Raw genomic sequence first — 20,340 nt, 5'->3', positions numbered from 1 at the left:
CCAGTCAAGTTTATGCACAACAATGTCTAACAGCAACAAGATATCACCACTAACTAGCATCGCAGGAATAACCATGTCTTAGTTTATGAGGAACATGGATAGAACCTTAGGTACAAAGGTAGGTCAAGCACGCAAATCACCCTGTCCTGATGGAAAATTAAATAAAGAAACCAACAGGATATTTCCATGAGCACTGAGGTTCTTCGAGATGAGGCAATGGCTAGCAAAAAGGCAACCTTCCATGAAAGTAGTTTAAGATCCACGCTGACTAGAGGCTCAAAAAGAAACCGTTACAAGGCAGAGAGAACGAAGTTAATATCTCAAGAAGGCACCAGTGGGACATAAGGTGGCTGTATGCGCCATACTCCTGAAGAAAGGCCTGTACTTCAGGAATATTTCCCAACTTCTTTTGAAAGAAAATTAAATTTGCTGAAATATGAAACATTCAGCAAAGAAAAACTCAATTCACAAACCATCTTGTAAGAAAGATATTAGTCTCCACAGGTCTATGATATTTTTTAGATCAGAAAGCTTTCCAGTTTTAATCATAGTTTGTATGAACTGCTCAGAAAACTCCTTGGCTCGGAGGAGGTGGGTACACACTACACAATAATTGTACCAATTTGCAAATAATTGGGTGCTCTGCCAGTTTTACTGTATAGTGAGTGAGAACAACTGATTTGGAGTTTTGCCCATAAACTGGAGAAATCATGGTCACAAACATGTACCTTTCATTATCTGATCGGTCAAATCTCAGCCACTATCTTACAATATTAAGCAGTGTGTGTGTGTATTCTCTATAATAATCTGACCATATTTCCCACATTTTTCCATCACTATATTATTCTCCTTGAAGACATATGCAAATTCAGTGTGTTCCACCATTTTGTTAGTTGAAGTTGGTGACAATACTGGTCAGACAGAGCTAATGCTGATACAAAAAAATTATTTAACCCGACTCTCGTATCTCCTATTCATTACATCATTTGAAGGGGCTTCATTATGGATAAGGATCATAGTGGATTTAAGTAAATGGTGGCGGTTCCAATCTTTCCAAATCTACTTTAGATGGATACATATTGTCATTTTCATTTCATAATAGCTTTACAAAATGTGTTGAAAAATGTAAACCTAACAATGTAATTGTATCCAATGTACAGCAAAAATGACAAATAGGAGAGTTATGGTAGACTTCCCATGGTTAACACTCTTTCTGCGAGGTAAACTGGTTCCACAGGAAAAAAATCGGGGTGTAGAGTGGATCTTGATCCAGAGGCACCAACAGGCTGAAGCTTTAGGCTGTCCCAGGACACATTGGGGCCTCCTCTATAAACTCTGCTTCCTGGCACTGGAGCTCAGTTTCGTTAACCAGTCCAATGCAGGAGCAGGTAAGAGAGAAGGCAGCTGTTCGTCACATAGAACCACATTCTCATGACCTGAGACGGTACCAGTGGCTAATGCCATACAAACCCATAGAAGCTAGGTGCGTCAGGGTGGGCGCCCTGTGGAACCAATGTACCTAGCAGAAAGAGTTAACAACGGTAAGCCTACCACAACACTCCTTTTCTGCAGCAGGATACATTGGTTTCCGTAGGAAAACATCGGGGATGTCCTAAAGAAGTTCCTCAAGGGAGGGGACGCGCATTACTAGATATGAGAAACCAGCGTCCAAAGGATGCATCCTGGGAGGCGGAAGTAACAAAGGCATAGAACCTAATAAACATGTTAACTGAGGGCCACATAACCACCTTGCACAATTGTTCTGCGGATGTGCCACGGCGGGCCGCCCAAAAAGGTCCAACAGACAGAGTAGAATGGGCTTTACAAGCAGCAGGAGGTGGCAGACCAGCCTGAGCATAAGCTTGTGCAATCACCATTCTAATTCATCTGGCCAAGGTTTGCTTATTCGCAGGCCAGCCACGTTTGTGGAAACCAAACAAGACAAAAAGGGTATCTGACCTCTTGATAAAGGCAGTCCTTTCCACATATACATGGAGAGCTCATACCACATTCAAAGACCGCTCTTTGGAGGACAAATCCTATTTGGAAAGGATTAACCTTTGTAGTGGGCGGGAATGAAATTAAGCGTATGCTACCGCGTCGAATGCCGACACCATCAGGCCAAGTACTTGCATTGCCAAGTGTATCGACACTCTGGGGCGACAAAGGAAGCATCTTATCCTTTCCTGAAGCTTCAGGACCTTTTCTGGAGACAGAAACAGCCGTTGACTGTGTGCATCCAGAAGTGCCCCCAGGAGCACCATACTCTGAGCTGGGACCAGTGAGGACATTTTCCAATTGATAAGCTACTCGTGGGCTTGCAGGAAAGTTACCGTCAGTTGCAGATGACTGAGGAGGACATTGTGGGAATTTACCAGAATCAGCAGGTCATCCAGATACGGCAGGATTCTGATCCCCTGGCGATGGAGATGGGCTGCCATAATGGCCATGACCTTGGTGAAGATCCGATGTCAGTCCAAATGGTAGATCCTGGAATTGATAATGTAGGTTGCCAATAGCAAACCGCAGAAACTGCTGGTGATACATGGCAATAGGTATATGCAGGTATGCATCCTGTATATCCAGGGATACCATATAGTCTCCGGGTTTCATAGCCAGTACAACTGAGTGCAGTGTTTTCATAAGAAACCTAGACACTCTCAAAAACTTGTTCGGGGATTTGAGGTTGAGTATACTGTAGGCCGGAATGACTCATTTAGTTTCAGGACTAAAAACAGAGTTGATTAATAACCTCTGCTTCTCTGGGACTGAGGTATCGGCACAACCACTCCTGTACTCAGGAGAGAACTGACAATTGTTTGCAAAGCTTGCATCTTTAACGGATCCAAAGGTAGAACTGTGGTGCAAAACTGCCAAGGAGGACGTCTCTTGAAAGAGACAGAGTACCCGTGAGAGACCATTTCCAGCACCCATGCGTCTAAAGTGGTCTTTAACCAGACCTGGGTGAACTGTGGAAGTCGGCCTCTTACCCTGGGGTCCACTAGGGGGAGGCCCTCCCCGTCATGCAGCAGGCTTGTCTTATTTAGAAGCAGGCTGACGGGCTGCCCAGGATTGTTTGGACTTGGGCTTTGTGGTTTTGGGAGCACAAGACTGTCTCGGGTATGCCTGACCTTTTGCTTTCTCCTGAAAGGAACGAAAAGAGGTACCTTTTTGCCTTCTGTGCAGAAGGATTAGTATTTGGGAGAAAAGCAGTCTTAACCGCTGCTAACTCACACACAATTATATTCAGGTCTTCCCCAAACAAAATGCCCCCAGTAAAGGGGAGTACCTCCAAGGTCTTTTTGGAGTCTAGGTCCACTTTCCAAGACCTCAACCACAGAATACGGTGAGTCAGGACAGATGTAGTCGACGCCTTGGCCGCCAACACCCGTCTCTGAGGATGCCTCCTGAATGTAATAGGCGGCAGTGGTAATGTGAGATAGATATTGTCTGGCATTGTCAGAAATATCCTCAGGCAGCTATTCCTCTAATGCCTGAACTCACGCTTCAATACCTTTTGCAGCCCAGGAGGCAGCAATAGTGGGCCTAGGCATAGCTCCTGCTGTAAGGGAGTAAATAAATTTCAGGCATCCTTCCACACGCTTATCTGTCGGTTCCTTAAGTGAGGTGACAGTGGTGACAGGCAGAGTGGACGACACCACAAGGCGGGTGATGTGAGAATCCACCGGCGGTGAATTTTCCCACTTTCTACATAACTCTGCAGGGAGAGGATAGCAAGCCAAGGCCCGTTTAGGCAGAGGGAATTTTTTCCCTGGAGTAGACCAGGCTTCCCGCCTGATGTCCACCAAATGGTCAGAATGGGGTAACAGAGTTTTAACCACCTTCTGCCATTTAAACATATCAGTTTTCTTTGCCACAGTAGTGGAATCCTCATCATCAGAGATTTGTAGGATTTGTTTAATAGCAAACACTAAGGCAAGGACATCAATCTGCAAGGGAGAATCCTCACCAGTAACACCAGATTTAGTGTCTGACAGGACCGTATGCTCCCCCTCCTCTTCAGATGAAACATCAGAGAGGTATGAGGACTATGAGGAAAAAGTAGCCCACTTAGATGACCCAGAGGCACAGGAGTGACCTGGGGTGGATTTCTGTCTAACCAAGAACGGATTTAATTGTTGCAGCTGGTTACATTTTCTGCCCAAGGCAGATTAACCATAGGGACAATATGTGGCTGTAGTGGCATAGGTGGTCTCGTAAGGCGTTCTACCAGAATACCCAGTAGGTTAGTGAGCGCAGCCCAGGGTGTCTCCTGAGTAGGCCCAGGAGCTGCGGACTGACTAGGAGGTGTATGACAAATAGTACATAGACCATCATACAAAACTTCCCCTTCTGGTAAATGATGCAGGAGCTTCCACTGATTTACTGCCCTTTCTGTTAGACATTATGTAAAAATGCAACAACAAATGGTAGATCCTGGAATTGATAATGTAGGCGACTTAGTACGATAAAGCCAGACAAAGTACAATACCTGCAAATAAATCTGGTATTATGTGAATATGTGTATTGGATAAATACTGTGATGCACTATATTAGTGTACCCAGAGAAACCTAGCCTCTTAGGGTGCAGAATAGTGACAGTTATATCTGGGAAACACTGAAAGTGAAACCACACAGCAGATACAGGCACAGTCACAGGCAATGCGGAAATTATTAAACAATAAGGCTGCACTGGATTAGAATATATCTTACAGCGTGGTCCTGGACCAGAGGTATATATTAGAATACTCGTACAATATATTCTATAACAGGTACACTTTTTCTTAACTAATGCTGTCTGCATAAAGACATGTAGAATACTCAAGTGTTTGTTAAGTCACATCACTGTATACAGGCGGCTTTACAAAGGTGACCTTGCCCTGCAGTCCCGGAGACCAGCCGCAGCTATGCTCAGAAGATGGCGCCCAGCGTCAGTCAGGGAGTGAGGGTTAGTGTGAGGCAGCACCAGGGCGGGAAAATGTGCTCAGAGATGGAGCCCTGGGCCGTTGGAGGGGCTACAGGTCATGCGCCACCTCCCTTATGCTGGACTTCCACCCCGGGTACTGCGAGTCTTATTAAATGGGGTGTTAGTACACCCGAACTGTACTCAGATGCCCCAGTGGTCTAGTGGGATCCCTGCTCGGTGACAGTGTTCACGCCAGTGTCTCCCTAGGTCGCGGACGGAACGCGATTTAATGGTGGGTCCCACCTGGGGTACCCTCTTACCTCCATGTAGCACCCACGTGAACTAGGAGAGCGTCTGCGACCATGTGCCTAAGCCGGAGCGTCTCCGACGCAAGTACCCGGAAACTGAGCCGTGGGAGTATGCAACGCCACTTGGGAGGTGATGGAGCTGCAGCGCTGAAGTGTCACCCTGACATACAGTGCTGACAGCCCAGAGAAGAAATCTTCTTAGAAGCTTTTTCAGGGCTGCCCAGTGCAGCCCTCCTGGTAGGTGGCCTGCAGCCGCAGGCACCAACTCGAAACTGAGCTCCAGTGCCTGGAGGCAGGGTTTATAGAGGAGGCCTCAATGCATCCTGGGACAGCCTAAAGCTTTAACCTGTTGATGCCTCTGGATCAAGATCCACTCTACACCCAGATATTTTCCTGTGAAAACCAATGTATCCTGCTGCAGAAGAACAAATCAGCATCTTGGCACTTGGAATTGTCTATAAGGTTTTTTCAAGCCTCCTCTTAAAACACAGACAAGTGAGAACAGTACAGAAACTGAATTTTTGGATTCTTTTCCCTCATAGTAGAGGTATACCCTGAAACTGCAAACCAAAAGTCTTAGTAATGCAGTGCTTGAGGAACAGTGAACACCAAAGATTCTACACCCTGTTTGGTATAAGGATAATCGTCCCAACCAGCCATGTCCTCAAAATCTGAGTAATCATGGACCTAACCATCATCTACTGTACAAATGAAAGATTTAGGCAAGAATGATACCTCACAGAGAAAGGTCAGAGAGGATACCATTAAAGCAAAAGCCTTTTACAAGGCTGTGACCCATGGTGGGTCTGTATCAGGCCTCTGAGACATAAGGTGACATAATGAACCACTTCCAATGAGTCCACATGGTCATACACCGTATCCAGCTCCAAACTACCTTGAAGCACCATTAACTGACATCATGAGCAAGTATAATATATGGTAGCCTTGCCGCTGACAGTCTAGAAAGGCATCACTTTTTAGAAAGCATAAAAAGGATAATACTGTAGCAACAGAGTAACTGTAGCAAATTCACAAGGGTGAAAGATCTCCCACCAGTACTCAATGTTTTTTGTAACTCAGACAAGCTTAGGGAGAAACAAACTATCAGTGTCCATAAAGGGCCTATTCCACACGTACATAACTTCACGGGCATGAAGATCGAAACTTTGTGCTATAACAGTTCTGAAAATAGTTATATATGTATAGCAACAGAAAAAGATAAACATAATGCCACGCACAACAGGAAAAAGGCAAGAGCATATCCACATAGAATGCCACCGTTGAAATGGCAATTCAGCTTTCAATGCAGAGAGTACAAAGTGTAGCCCTCTCACAGCTCAGTCTCGGCACAGGACGTAACATCCAGACACTCATATGGCTGAAGGATTGAAAAGATAAAGAGGGTGTCTGCAGACTGCTTTTACAAAGATGAAGTTTCCACTTAAGCAGTATCTTGTAACTAGGGGTAGACCACATTAAGCCCCATCGTAATCGAAACAAGGTAGACAGGGCTAAGTTTATTTCCAGCTGCAACTTACTGGCAGGTGATAGTGTCCAGCAGTGGAACCCAGAATTGTTTCACTTCAATTACAGAAGTGCTTCTGCAGGAAAACAAACAAAAAAACAAACAAAAAAACCCCACGAAACAGCTGTAGTGGACAGGGTGCTTGTTAGTACTCCTAGACCGTATTGAAATTCCGTCCCTCCACAAGATGGGAGACTAGTAGCCACCATAGTAGGGATATCTTTGCTTCCGGCAACCGGGTTATACACTGATGCATGTGCAAGTAAGATCCTGACCATTTTGTCCAACAGATCCAGTTGGAACGACCGTGTAAGGAACCTGCCGTACTGTATTGCCTCGTATGAGGCTACCATCTTGCCCAGAAAGCGAATGCAAATATGAACTGAGATCTTGCGTGGTTTCAACACCGAGCAGACCATAGACTGAATAGTCAAGGTCTTGTCCATTGGAAGGTAAACCTTCCGAGACACCGTATCCAGGATCCTCCCCAGGAATTAATTCACTCAGCCGGTTACTGGTGCGATTTCTAGAAATTCAGAATCCATCCGTGACCCAAAAGCAGACGAGTAGTCAAGCTGATACTGTGCAACAGGTGTTCGCGGGACACCACCTTTATCAGGAGATCGTCCAGGCACGGGATAATGTTGACACCCATCATGCGTAATTGCAGCATCATATCCGCCATGACTTTCGTGAACACCAATGGAGCTGTGGTGACCAAACGGTAAGGCGTGAACTGGAAATGTTGGTACAATACAGCGAATCGGAGGAACGCTTGATGAGGTGGCCATATTGGGATATGCAGGTATGCATCCTTGATATCCAGGGATACTAGAAACTCTCCCTCCTCCAGACCCGATATCACCGCTCTTAGTGATTCAATCTTGAATTGGAACACTCGAAGATAAGGATTCAGTGTTGTGGGGTTCAAGATCGGCCGTACAGAGCGTCCGGCTTCGGGACTACTAAGAGACTTGAGTAAAATCCCTTTGTATGTAGCGGAGGAGGTACTGGCGCAATAACTTCTGTTGAAAGCAGTTTTTTTTAACTGCCTTTTGCAAGGTAATTCTTGCTACAGGTGAAGCTAGTAAGCCTGAATCTGAGAGGAGGAAGTTCCTGGAATTCCAGCCAGTATCCTTGGGCTATGAGATCCCTCACCCAAGAATCTCGGCAGGACTCCGCCCGTATGTGGACAAGTGTTGAAGGTGAGCACCTACCTGAAAGTAGCCTTGCTGCTGGGGCCAACCGTCACGCGTAGGTCTTTGTGGAAGAGGATCCGGGGCCTGGTCCGAAGTTCCAGCAACTGCTGGTTTACAGGATTTACGGCGAGTTCCTCTAGCAGCAATGGAGGCACCTCTGGCTTTGCCTCTGAATCTGAAAGAGTTGTGGTGGTGTGGACTAGATGGCGCTATCGCTCAAGCGGTGATGGTGAATATGAGAGTGCTCAAAAAAATACTTAGCTGTGCCGTCTCCGGACGAAAAGTCAAGGATGTTCCATGTTCAATCCTTGATGGAGAGCTCAACCGTGTTTGAAAAATAGAATATGAAACAGAAGTATACAATGTGTAGTATTGTCGCGTGAAACAAAATGAAGAAATACGTAGTCTATGGTTTTTGCCGATGTAGGCTAGTAGGCTTCACTAGGCAATGTAAATGGTCAGAGAATTGGTGATCTTTTTAAACCAAAATATGGAAACAGTATTCTCATATAAACACACCTGACTTACAAAAAGACAGGTGTTGGCATGCCCATAAGGGTATCTTTTCAAGGTGTGACGTGCTCTTTATCGATTGGTGGTTGAAGACCAGGGTCTAAATGGTATCTGCTATTGTGAGAGAGGGGCGTCCCTAACACTCACGTGAGGGACAGTCGATATCCTCATATAGCGGTTTCTTTCAAGGACATCGTTCCAAAGGGGTTACCATGGTGGTTAAATATCCGATGCTGGAATACTCGACCATATATGAAATGTGAAACAGAAGTACACAATGTGTAGTATATCCAAAGAACGTGTGGGATCTTTACCACTGTTTATAGGCGTACTTAATTTCAAAATTATAAGTATCTTTCTATGCTGGTAACGAAACCATAGAATTCCTATAAACACACCTGACTTACATAGAGACAGGTGTCTGGACGCCCATAACAGTATCTTTCATGAAATATGGGGTTCTCTATCAGTCAGTGGTGGATAGCCAAACTTATAATAGTGAGGGAGGCGTACCTAACACTCACGTGCAAAACGGTTAGTGTCCTCATATAGCGGTTTCTTTCAAGGACCTCGATCCAGGAGTAGTAAAAAGTAAAATTTATTCAAAGTACATAACATAAAAAACAGGCTGATCTTAGCGTAAGAGTCCGGCTCTGATGGAAGTGAGAACCGTCTTGGAACAATAAGTGGCCAACTTTGAGGTTCCAAAAAAAAAGTAATTATGACAAGGTCCTACCTTCCTTCAGAGTCCAATAGACAGGTCCGCTGTTGAAGAGCCCCCTCTAAGCCAACGCGTTTCGAGTCAGGAGACTCTTTTTCAAGGCATGAGGGTCCAAACAAACAGGTTCCCCTATTTATAGCAAGACATAGTGACATCACTTCTGGTCACATGACCGGAACTAGATGCTGAAAGTTCAGAAATTAAAAGAATTAATAAAAAGTTCTTCTTACTGTTTAGGATATGTGTTACCATATAAAATGCTCCATTATTAACATAAACAATGCTCATTTGGAATAATACCAGTTAAAAATAAGGATCAACTCTCCCTATGGATTGTGGGACATGTAGTCAAAAATGGGAGTAATTCATGAAAAAACGTCCGTGACCGGAAGCCGCTAGGCTTCCTGGGTAATGTAGTCTATATACTGGAAGTGGCGCTACTTGCGGCCAGAAAGCTTTGTTACTAACATAGAACAAAGCTTATTTAAAGAGTCACATTTATAAACCAAAGTAAACTTTCACTGGGGATTATTGAAAGAGAAAGTAATTCATAAAAGGAGAGGCAGGCCGCGGCCGGAAGCCGCTCGGCCTCCTATGTGATGTAGTCTTTTGCCCAGACAGGAAGTCACGCTGTCCGTGGCCAGGGCGGAAGTCCATATCAGGTGTATCTTACTTCCGGAAGCGCCAGCCGCGGCGGAAGTGCCGCTATAATTCTGGGTAATGTAGATCCCAGTTCTTGTGTGTCCATAGCGGCTAAAACGAAAGTAAAAGAGCCGCTTTGATTCTGGGTATTGTAGTTCCTTGTTGTAATAAAACAGTCACAGTAGGATGTTTTTTTCATGAATTACTCCCATTTTTGACTACATGTCCCACAATCCATAGGGAGAGTTGATCCTTATTTTTAACTGGTATTATTCCAAATGAGCATTGTTTATGTCAATAATGGAGCATTTTATATGGTAACACATATCCTAAACAGTAAGAAGAACTTTTTATTAATTCTTTTAATTTCTGAACTTTCAGCATCTAGTTCCGGTCATGTGACCAGAAGTGATGTCACTATGTCTTGCTATAAATAGGGGAACCTGTTTGTTTGGACCCTCATGCCTTGAAAAAAAAAGTCTCCTGACTCGAAACGCGTTGGCTTAGAGAGAGCTCTTTAACAGCGGACCTGTCTATTGGACTCTGAAGGAAGGTAGGACCTTGTCATAATTACTTTTTTTTGGAACCTCAAAGTTGGCCACTTATTGTTCCAAGACGGTTCTCACTTCCATCAGAGCCGGACTCTTACGCTAAGATCAGCCTGTTGTTTATGTTATGTACTTTGAATAAATTTAACTTTTTACTACTCCTGGATCGAGGTCCTTGAAAGAAACCGCTATATGAGGACACTAACCGTTTTGCACGTGAGTGTTAGGTACGCCTCCCTCCCTATTATAAGTTTGGCTATCCACCACTGACTGATAGAGAACCCCATATTTCATGAAAGATACTGTTATGGGCGTCCAGACACCTGTCTCTATGTAAGTCAGGTGTGTTTATAGGAATTCTATGGTTTCGTTACCAGCATAGAAAGATACTTATAATTTTTAAATTAAGTACGCCTATAAACAGTGGTAAAGATCCCACACGTTCTTTGGATATACTACACATTGTGTACTTCTGTTTCACATTTCATATATGGTCGAGTATTCCAGCATCGGATATTTAACCACCATGGTAACCCCTTTGGAACGATGTCCTTGAAAGAAACCGCTATATGAGGATATCGACTGTCCCTCACGTGAGTGTTAGGGACGCCCCTCTCTCACAATAGCAGATACCATTTAGACCCTGGTCTTCAACCACCAATCGATAAAGAGCACGTCACACCTTGAAAAGATACCCTTATGGGCATGCCAACACCTGTCTTTTTGTAAGTCAGGTGTGTTTATACGAGAATACTGTTTCCATATTTTGGTTTAAAAAGATCACCAATTCCATGACCATTTACATTGCCTAGTGAAGCCTACTAGCCTATATAGGCAAAAACCATAGACTACGTATTTCTTCATTTTGTTTCACGCGACAATACTACACATTGTATACTTCTGTTTCATTTCCTATTTTTCAAACACGGTTGCGCTCTCCATCAAAAATTGAACATAGAACATCCTTGACTTTTCGTCCGGAGACGGCACAGCTAAGTATTTTTTTGAGCACTCTCATATTCACCATCACCGCTTGAGCGATAGCGCCATCTAGTCCACACCACCACAACTCTTTCTACCTGGGATAAGTCCACCGTTGGACCAAGAAGGCAGCAATCGGTTTACTAGAAGCGCCATTAAGGATTTCACCCCTCTTTTTTCAATTGCCTCTGAATCTGTCCACACAAAAGGACTGCAGAGAGAGCCCAGGATAGGGACGTCTAGCAGGTGGTGCAACAGACGGCCGACATGTAGCTTTACCTGTTGTCGTCTGAGATATCCACTTGTTCAGTTCTTCCCCGAACAGGGCATCACCTGTAAAAGGAAGGTTCTCCTCACCCTTTTTGGAATCACCATCTGCTGACCATTGTAGCAGCCAAAGGGCTCTACGAGCCGATACTGCTATAGCAGTAGTACGGTCGTTAATGATACTTAGGGGCAGATGTATTAACCTGGAGAAGGCTTAAGGAAGTGATAAACCAGTGATAATGCAGTGATATGTGCAAGGTGAAAACGCACCAGCCAATCAGCTCGTAACTGCTAATTTACATATGGGAGCAGACTGGCTGGTGTATTTATCACCTTGCACTTATCACTGGTTTATTACTTCCTTATGCCCTCTCCTGGTTAATACATCTGCCTCTTAGTTCCTTAACAGCCTCACTCATGAAGTCTGCAGCATCTTGGATATGTTGCAGTAATGTGACTATCTCATCCTGAGGTAGTGTATACAATCCTTTTATAATATCATCAGATCATTTCACGATGGCTCTAGAACTCCAGCCGCGAACTATGGTAGGGCATTGTACGCCCGCTGAAATATAAACTGACTTGAGTGTGGTCTCAATTTTGTGAGAGAGATACCAGGTACAGGTAGTATAATTTTACGTGACAGCCTGGACACAGACGTATCCACTGTTAGTGGGTTTTCCCAAAGTTCCTATCCGCATTAGGGAAGGGAAAATAATTTTGTACCCGTTGAAGAGTAATACATTTTTTGTCAGGATTTATCCCTGCGTATTTAGAAAGGGAATTCAATTCCTTTGAAACAGGGAAGGTTGCAGAGGACCTTGGTTTCATATTAAAAACAATTCCTCTGCTGGTTCTGTTTCCTTATCAGGGATGTTGAGGACCTCCTTAACCACTTAACTGACGATTTTTCCCTTCAAAAGCGTTAAAACATTGTTTTTTTTAAATTTATTTTATTTAATCAAGTTGAAAAAGTATTTTTTAAAATATTTAAACATTATATTATGCACATCTGCAGAATGGATCTCCTCGTCAAAAACGGGGGGACAGGGTGGGACGGCGCAGTTTCATGAAATCTGACCATGCCAGTTAATTAATAGCATAAATCAGGGCCACAACACCCGGGGACAGAGAATATCCTCGTCCACCTATAATTTCCCTTCATCTAACTGGTAATGCAGTATCAGAGTAAGACTGTAATCTGTGGTGTAGTGATTTATGAGAGGTCATCAGGGTGGGCTGAGGAGCCGGTCTCCAACAGCAGTAATCATGAAAGTTTTATAGATTGCTTCAGGGTTTGCCTTTCTCATAGCAGTAATCTTGATTTAATGATTCCACCACACAGTTTCCTACAAAGTACTAGCCTGTAGGGAGCATTGGGTACATAATAGAGACCCCTGTGAGGAAGGTTTAACCTAGCCTTACATGACGTATACACAGGCTTATTTTCAGACATGCTTTACAGAAACCACAGAATTAATGAGAAAATACAGTGCAGTGTCAGGGAGACAGAACACTTATATCAGACATCCCTGAATGGAATGAATCAGAGGATTGGGACCAGTACACAATACCTCAGAACAGAGCATCGCTCCGCTGGGTATATCTATATACTGTGTATAATATCTATCTACACACACATATATGTGTGTGTGTGTGTGGTTACCTCACTGCAGTATAACCGCTGTCTATATGCTCCCTCCCCCCTTTTTACTATAACCCCCTGGATTAATTCAGTGGGTCTGTGGAGGAGCAGTCTTCGCATGCAGCCTGTACTCGGCAGCAGCAGCAGGAAATGGCACCTTTTAGCTTCTAGTCCCGCTCTCCGGGAAGCCCCACCCACTCCATGGCACACAGTCCCTCTTGTTTTTTATACTGGTTTTACTCCAAAAAAAAAAAAAGTGTGTAACCCGTGTCACATATGTTGACAGTATGGACAACACAGCGGGCACTGCAGCCAGGTGGCCGCTGCCCCTTCATGTCGCCATCGTCACCGGGAACCCGTGCTAACCGGGACCCCGATGTCTGTACTCCGTGCACCGCGTCTTCAGCATCTGTTAGGGGTGGCGGCATGCTGTCAACGTGTGCACACACAGTGTGGTATGAGAAACATCACCTCAGCAGCTTAATGTCCTGTCAACGGGGATACAAACCATTAATTCTTTATTAAGTTGGTTCGGTAACCCCCCTAAGTCCCACGACGCAGGCAGACTGGTTGCCAACCAGTGCTACCTGAAAATAATAAACTAAAATAAATTTCTGATGACAACTCTCTTGAGAGCAACAGAATGCCCCCGGCTCCTTCGTCACATTTTTCTAAACCGAGTCTGCTAGGAGAGGCATAGAGGGGAGGAGCCAGCACACACTATTGATTGCCAGGCTCCAGTGGATCCGATCTATATCCCATGGTAATCTTCAATTCCCAGTATCCACTAGGATGTTAGAGAAATAAATGTAGAATTATAGTACCATGCCATCTGCATCTATGAGGAGCCTGCCTCACTACACTGATTGAAACAGGAGTTGTGAGCTACCCGTAACTGATCAAATGATTTATGAAATATTTGTTTGTCTCTGTAAATAATTTGAGAACCTTATGAACATCGCTAAGTTGTCACAGTTTGGCTCTTTTGAGTGCCGAGCTGCTAATGATACTGCCTGCATGCACAGATCTCCTGGGCTGCCGCCTGCCTGTGGCAGCTGTGCTGTAAATCTCACTGCTGACAGGATGACCTGCTGTAAAGTCAGACAGAGAAGGGGCGGGATCTCCTGAGGGATAAATATCCTTTCAGTATACCATTGCAGCACCATCTTGAGAAAGACCCTGTTGGGTGAAACGTGTCGGTGCGGTGCCCTATACGGATCACGCTGGTTAGACCCTTTTCCCGGTACTCTGGTCAATCGCAGTAGTCTTTGTAGAGATATAGAAATGACACCTACACTCCCTCATTTCGTACTAGATGTCTTTTTTTTATTTTTATATTTTATGGAACTTATTTGATATCCTTTCAATAAATTGTGTAACCCCCTTTAAAATTTGGATTGACTCCGTTACTGATTGGAGAAGCAGGGGGCTCAGCAGAAAACATACCTAGCTGTGCGGAACACACTTATTTCAGAAGTAAGCACTCTTGTGAGCATCAACACTTTAAAAAGAAACCTTTATGTGTATTGTCTTCTGATTTACATGTAAGAGACAAAGTGAGCAGCCTGCCTAATTGAATCACACGTGGTGAACCTCTAGTAGTAATAAGACACCACTGCCTCATAATTTTATTGAATTATTCCAAATCCCCTTATATCACAAAAGGAGATTTATGGTAGACTTAGGGTGTGTACACACGGTGAGATATTTTCTTTCAATTTTGACTATATAGTCAAAATCGCAAGAAAAGTTAGTGCAGATTGCAAGGTGAAAGTCACCTTGCGATCCCGATGCGCGGTCCCGCCAGGTCGGCATCGCAAGAAAAGATAGACTGTGCAGGCAAGTCAATCCTTGCTAGATCGGTTTACTATCTAGTTCATCTCACATGTCAATGACATCTCACATAAGCCAAAATCTCACATAAGCCAAAATCGTAAGCACACAAAGTCCATATCTCAAGAAAAGTTAGTCAAAATCGGTGGTGCTGGGCTCCGGTGAGTACAAGGGAAATCGCAAGTGAAAATCGGGCATAGCAAGGATCTCACCATGTGTACACACCCTTACCATAGTTAAATCTCTTTCTATGAGGTACACTGGGTTCCACAGGGAAACATCGGGGTGTAGAGTTGGATCTTGATCCAGAGGCACAAACAGGCTAAAGCTTTGACTGTTCCCAGGATGCATTGCAGGACCTCCTCTATAACCCCGCCTCCGGGCACTGGAGCTCAGTTTCGATAACCAGTCCAATGCAGTAGCAGGTAAAAGAAAAGGCAGATGTTATTCACATAGAACCATGTTCTCACGACAGGAGAAGGGACCAGCGGCTAATGCCATAGAAATTCAAAGAAGTTAAGTGCGTCAGGTTGGGCGCCCTGTGGAACCCAGTGTACCTCGTAGAAAGAGTTAACTATGGTAAGTCTACCATAAATCTCCCTTTCTGCAGCTGGATACACTGTGTTCCACAGGAAAACATCGGGATGTCCTAAAGCAGTTCCTCATGGGAAGGGACGCACCGTAGTGGGTACAAGAACCCACCGTCCAAAGGAAGCATCCTGGGAAGCGGAAGTAACAAAGGCATAGAACCTAAAGAATGTGTTCACTGAGGACCACGTATCCGCCTTGCACAATTGTTCAGCGGATGCGCCACGGCGGGCTGCCCAAGAAGGTCCAACAGAAAGAGTAGAATGGGCTTTAATAGCAGCAGAAGCCGGAAGACCAGCTTGTGCATACGCTTGTGCAATTACCATTCTAATCCATCTGGCCAAGGTTTGCTTATTCGCAGGCCAGCCACGTTTGTCAAAACCAAAAAGTACAAAAAGGGTATCTGACCTCCTGAGAGAGGCAGTCCTCTTCACGTAAATACGGAGAGCCCGTACCACATCCAAAGACCGCTCTTTGGAGGACAAACCAGAAGAGATAAAAGCCGGAACCACAATCTCTTGGTTAAGATGGAAAGATGACACCACCTTAGGGTAGCTAACAAGGACGAGTTATAAGAAGCACCCGGTCACGGTGAAAAATCAGAGACAAAGCACATAAATCAGACACCCTCCTAGCAGAGGCAATAGCCAGCAGAAACACGACCTTAAGCGTAAGCCATTTAAGGTCCACTGACTCAAGGAGGTTCAAATGGTGACTCTTGCAGGGCAGTCAGGACAACAGACAGATCCCATGGAGCCACATGAGGGACATAGGGAGGCTGAATCCGTAAAACACCCTGAGTGAATGTATGAACATCAGGAATAGACGCAATTTTCCTCTGAAACCACACCGACAAGGCAGATATATGAACCTGGAGGGAGGCCAGATGAAGGCCCAAGTCCAGGCCTTGTTGCAGAAAAGTCTGGAAGTTCTGAATTTGTATGCATCATAATTCTTAGCAGCACACCAGGTGAAGTAAGAATTCCAGACGCTATAATAAATCCGTGCAGAAGCCGGTTTACGGGTCTTCACCATAGTTTGGATAACCGCCTCGGAGAATCCTTTGGCCCTCAGAAGGGATGCCTCAAGAGCCACGCTGTCAAAGCCAGTCTCGCCAGGTTCGGGTAGACACAAGGGCCCTGAACGAGGAGGTCTGGGCGTTGAGCAAGTGGACGCTCTATCGATAGACCCTGCAGGTCTGAGAACCAATGCTGTCTGGGCAACGCTGGAGCGACTAGAAGTAGTATTCCTCCTACTTGCTTGAACTTCCGTAGTACCCTGGGCAGGAGAGACACTGGAGGGAACATGTAGGGCAGCCAAAAGTTCCATGGAATTGCCAGTGCGTCCACAAACGCTGCTTGAGGATCCCTTGATTTTGAGTCGTAGACCTGAACTTTGTGATTGTGCCGAGACGCCATCAAGTCTACATCTGGTAGACCCCACTTGTCCACTAGGAGTTGAAAGACTTCCTGATGAAGACTCCACTCTCCGGCATGTATGTCCTGACGACTGAGGAAGTCCGCCTCCCAGTTGAGGACTCCCGGAATGAACACTGCCGATATTGCCGACAGATATCGTTATGCCCAATGAAGGATTTTTGACACTTCCAACATCGCCATGCGGCTTCGAGTGCTGCCTTGATGATTTATGTATGCCACCGTGGTTGCGTTGTCTGACTGTACTTGAACAGGCCTGTTCTGTATCAGAGGCAGGGCAAGAGTTAAAGCATTGAACACTGCCCGCAATTCCAGAATGTTTATCGGGAGTAGAGATTTCTCCTTGGTCCATCGACCCTGGAGAGAGTGTTGCTCTAGCACCACGCCCCAACCCCGCAGACTGGCATCCGTAGTTAGTCGGACCCAGTTGGGAATCCAGAAGGGATGGCCCCTGCTCAACTGTTGGTCCTGTAGCCACCAGCCCAGTGACAGACGAACCTCTGAATTCAAGGATATCATTTGAGACCTGACCCGATGAGGCAGACTGTCCCACTTGGAAAGAATCAACCGCTGCAGAGGGCGGGAATGAAATTGAGCGTACTCTACCATGTCGAAAGCTGACACCATGAGGCCTAGTACTTGCATCACAGAGTGTATCGACACCCTTTAGTGAGAAAGGAAGTATCTGATCCTGTCCTGAAGTTTCAGAACTTTCTCGAGACAGAAACAGTCTGAATGGGTGTGTCCAGCCGTACCCCCAGGTGCACCATGTTCTGAGCAGGAACCAGCGAGAACTTCTTCCAGTTGATGAGCCACCCGTGAGCTTGTAGGAATTAAACCGTGAGGTTCAGATGACTGAGGAGAACATCTTTGAAGTTTGTCAGGATCAGCAAGTCGTCCAGATATGGCAGGATCCTGATTCCCTGACGGCGGAGAAGGGCCGTCATAACAGCCATGACCTTGGTGAAGATCTGAGGTACCAGGGCCAGTCCAAACGACAGAGCCTGGAATTGATAGTGTAGGTTGCCAATAGCAAACCGCAGATATTGCTGATGTGATATGGCAATAGGTATATGCAGGTAAGCATCTTGTATGTCCAGGGATACCATATAGTCTCCGGGTTCCGTGGCCAGTACAATCGAGCACAGCGTTTCCATATGGAATTTGGACACACTCACAAACTTGTTCAGTGATTTGAGGTCGGTTATAGGCCAGAAAGACCGATTGGGTTTCAGGACTAGAAACAGGGTCGAAAAGTATCCCCTGTCTCTCTGGGACAGAGGTACCGGCACTACCACTCCTATATCCAGGAGGGTTTGTACAACCAGGTGTAGAGTATGTGCTTTCAACGGATCCAAAGGGATAACTGTTGTGCAGAACTGGCGAGGGGGACGTCTCTTGAAAGAAACTTTGTACCAGTGAGAGACAATTTCTTGCACCCAGGCGTCTGAAGTGGTCCTTAACCAGACCTGGCCGAATGGCAGAAGTCGGCCTCCCACCCTGGGATCCCCCAAGAGGAGGCCCGCCCCGTCAAGCAGCTGACTTGTCTTGTTTGGAAACAAGTTGACGGGCAGCTCAGGATTGTTTAGGTTTGGGCTTGGTGGTTTTGGAAGCACGAGCCTGTCTCGGGTAAGCCTGACCCTTTGCTTTCCTTGGAGGTCGAAAGGAACGAAAAGTGGTGCTCTTTGCCTTCGGTGCAGGAGGATTAGTATTCGGGAGAAATGCAGTCTTAGTAGCTGCTAAGTCAGTCACAATCTTATTAACATCTTCACCAAACAGTATGTCTCCCTTAAAAGGGAGTACCTACAAAGTCTTCTTGGAGTCCAGATCCACCTTCCATGACCTCAACCACAGAATACGGCGAGCCAAGATGGACATAGTCGACGCCTTAGCCTCCATTACACCTGCCTCAGAGGACGCCTCCTGAATAGAATGGGAGTCTGAGGCAATATGAGACAGATATTGTCTGGCAGTATCAGAGATATCCCGAAGTAGCTCTTCCTCAATAGCCTGAACCCATGCTTCGATACCTTTTGCAGCCCAAGAGGCTGCTATAGTGGGTCTATGTACCACACCTGGAAAGAAGTAAATAGACTTCAGGCATCGCTCCACACGCTTTCTGTCAGTTCCTTCAATGAAGTGACAGTGGTGACAGGCAAACTAGATGACACCACAAGCCGGGTGACATGGGCATCCACCGGAGGTGAATTTTCCCACTTGTTACACAACTCAGCAGGGAGAGGATAACGAGCTAGCATATTTTTAGACAGGTAGAATTTCTTTGCTGGAGAAGACCAGGGCTCCTGACGAATATCAACCAAGTGGTTAGAATGTGGCAATATTACCTTAGTTACCTTCTGACGTTTAAATTTATCAGGTTTCTTAGACGCAGTAGTGGGATCTGCCTCATCATCAATTTGTAGAATCAGCTTGATAGCCTCCACTAGGTTAGGGACATAAATCTGAACTGTAGATTCCTCGTCAGTAGTAACTATATCAGTGTCTGACGGGTCGATGAATTCTCCGTCCTCATCAGAAGTAACATCTGAAATATTAATGGATTGCGAGGAGGAAGCAGCTCGCTTGGACAACCCCTTGGCCCCAGAGGGATGTGGGGTAGGTTTCTGACTAACCAAACATTGATTCAATTGTTGAATCTGGAGAGATAGTGTATCCGCCCAGGGTAGATTAACCACAGGGACAACATGTGGCTGCAATGGCACAGGAGGTCCCATAGGCGTGTGACTAGTGAATTAAGCATAGTGGAAACCGCTGCCCAAGGTGGTTCCTGATTGGCTACCGAAACAGCGGGCTGACTAGGAGCCGTACAACACCCAGTACAGAGACCATCAGTCAAAACTTCCCCTTCAGGCCAATCCTTGGTGCAAGCAGTGCATGATGCATGAGCGTCCGCGGATTGTCGCCCTTAGCCTGAGAGCGTAACATTACAATACAGCCAGACAAATAGTAAACCTGCAAATAACTCCCTGAGTTATGCGACAGTAAATACAGGACACAAACAGAGAATTAAAGCAGTATGAGGTGACTGAAATACACAGTAAAACAAACTAAAACCCTGACGCACCTAACTCCCCCAGGGTACAGAATACAGTGATAGCAATAGAAGGGATACACTCAAAGTGAAATCCAAACAGCAGATGCAGGCACACTCAGTCACCATGACAATGCAGAAATTATTTTAGGCAAACAATAAAACTGCACTGGACT

The 20,340-nt window shown here is 45.4% G+C and overlaps 1 protein-coding gene across 6 annotated transcripts in view; it reads right to left on the bottom strand.

Moving 5' to 3' along the window:
• ATP11B (ATPase phospholipid transporting 11B (putative)) overlaps nt 1-20,340 on the bottom strand; it is a 264,318-nt gene that overhangs the window by 57,007 nt on the left and 186,971 nt on the right. The window lies entirely within an intron of this gene.

The sequence above is a fragment of the Pseudophryne corroboree genome, chromosome 4 (assembly GCF_028390025.1).
Source record: "Pseudophryne corroboree isolate aPseCor3 chromosome 4, aPseCor3.hap2, whole genome shotgun sequence".
Classification (NCBI taxonomy): Eukaryota; Metazoa; Chordata; class Amphibia; order Anura; family Myobatrachidae; genus Pseudophryne; species Pseudophryne corroboree.
Note: the sequence above shows the minus strand (reverse complement) of the source record. Positions and strands in the feature narration are given on the sequence as shown.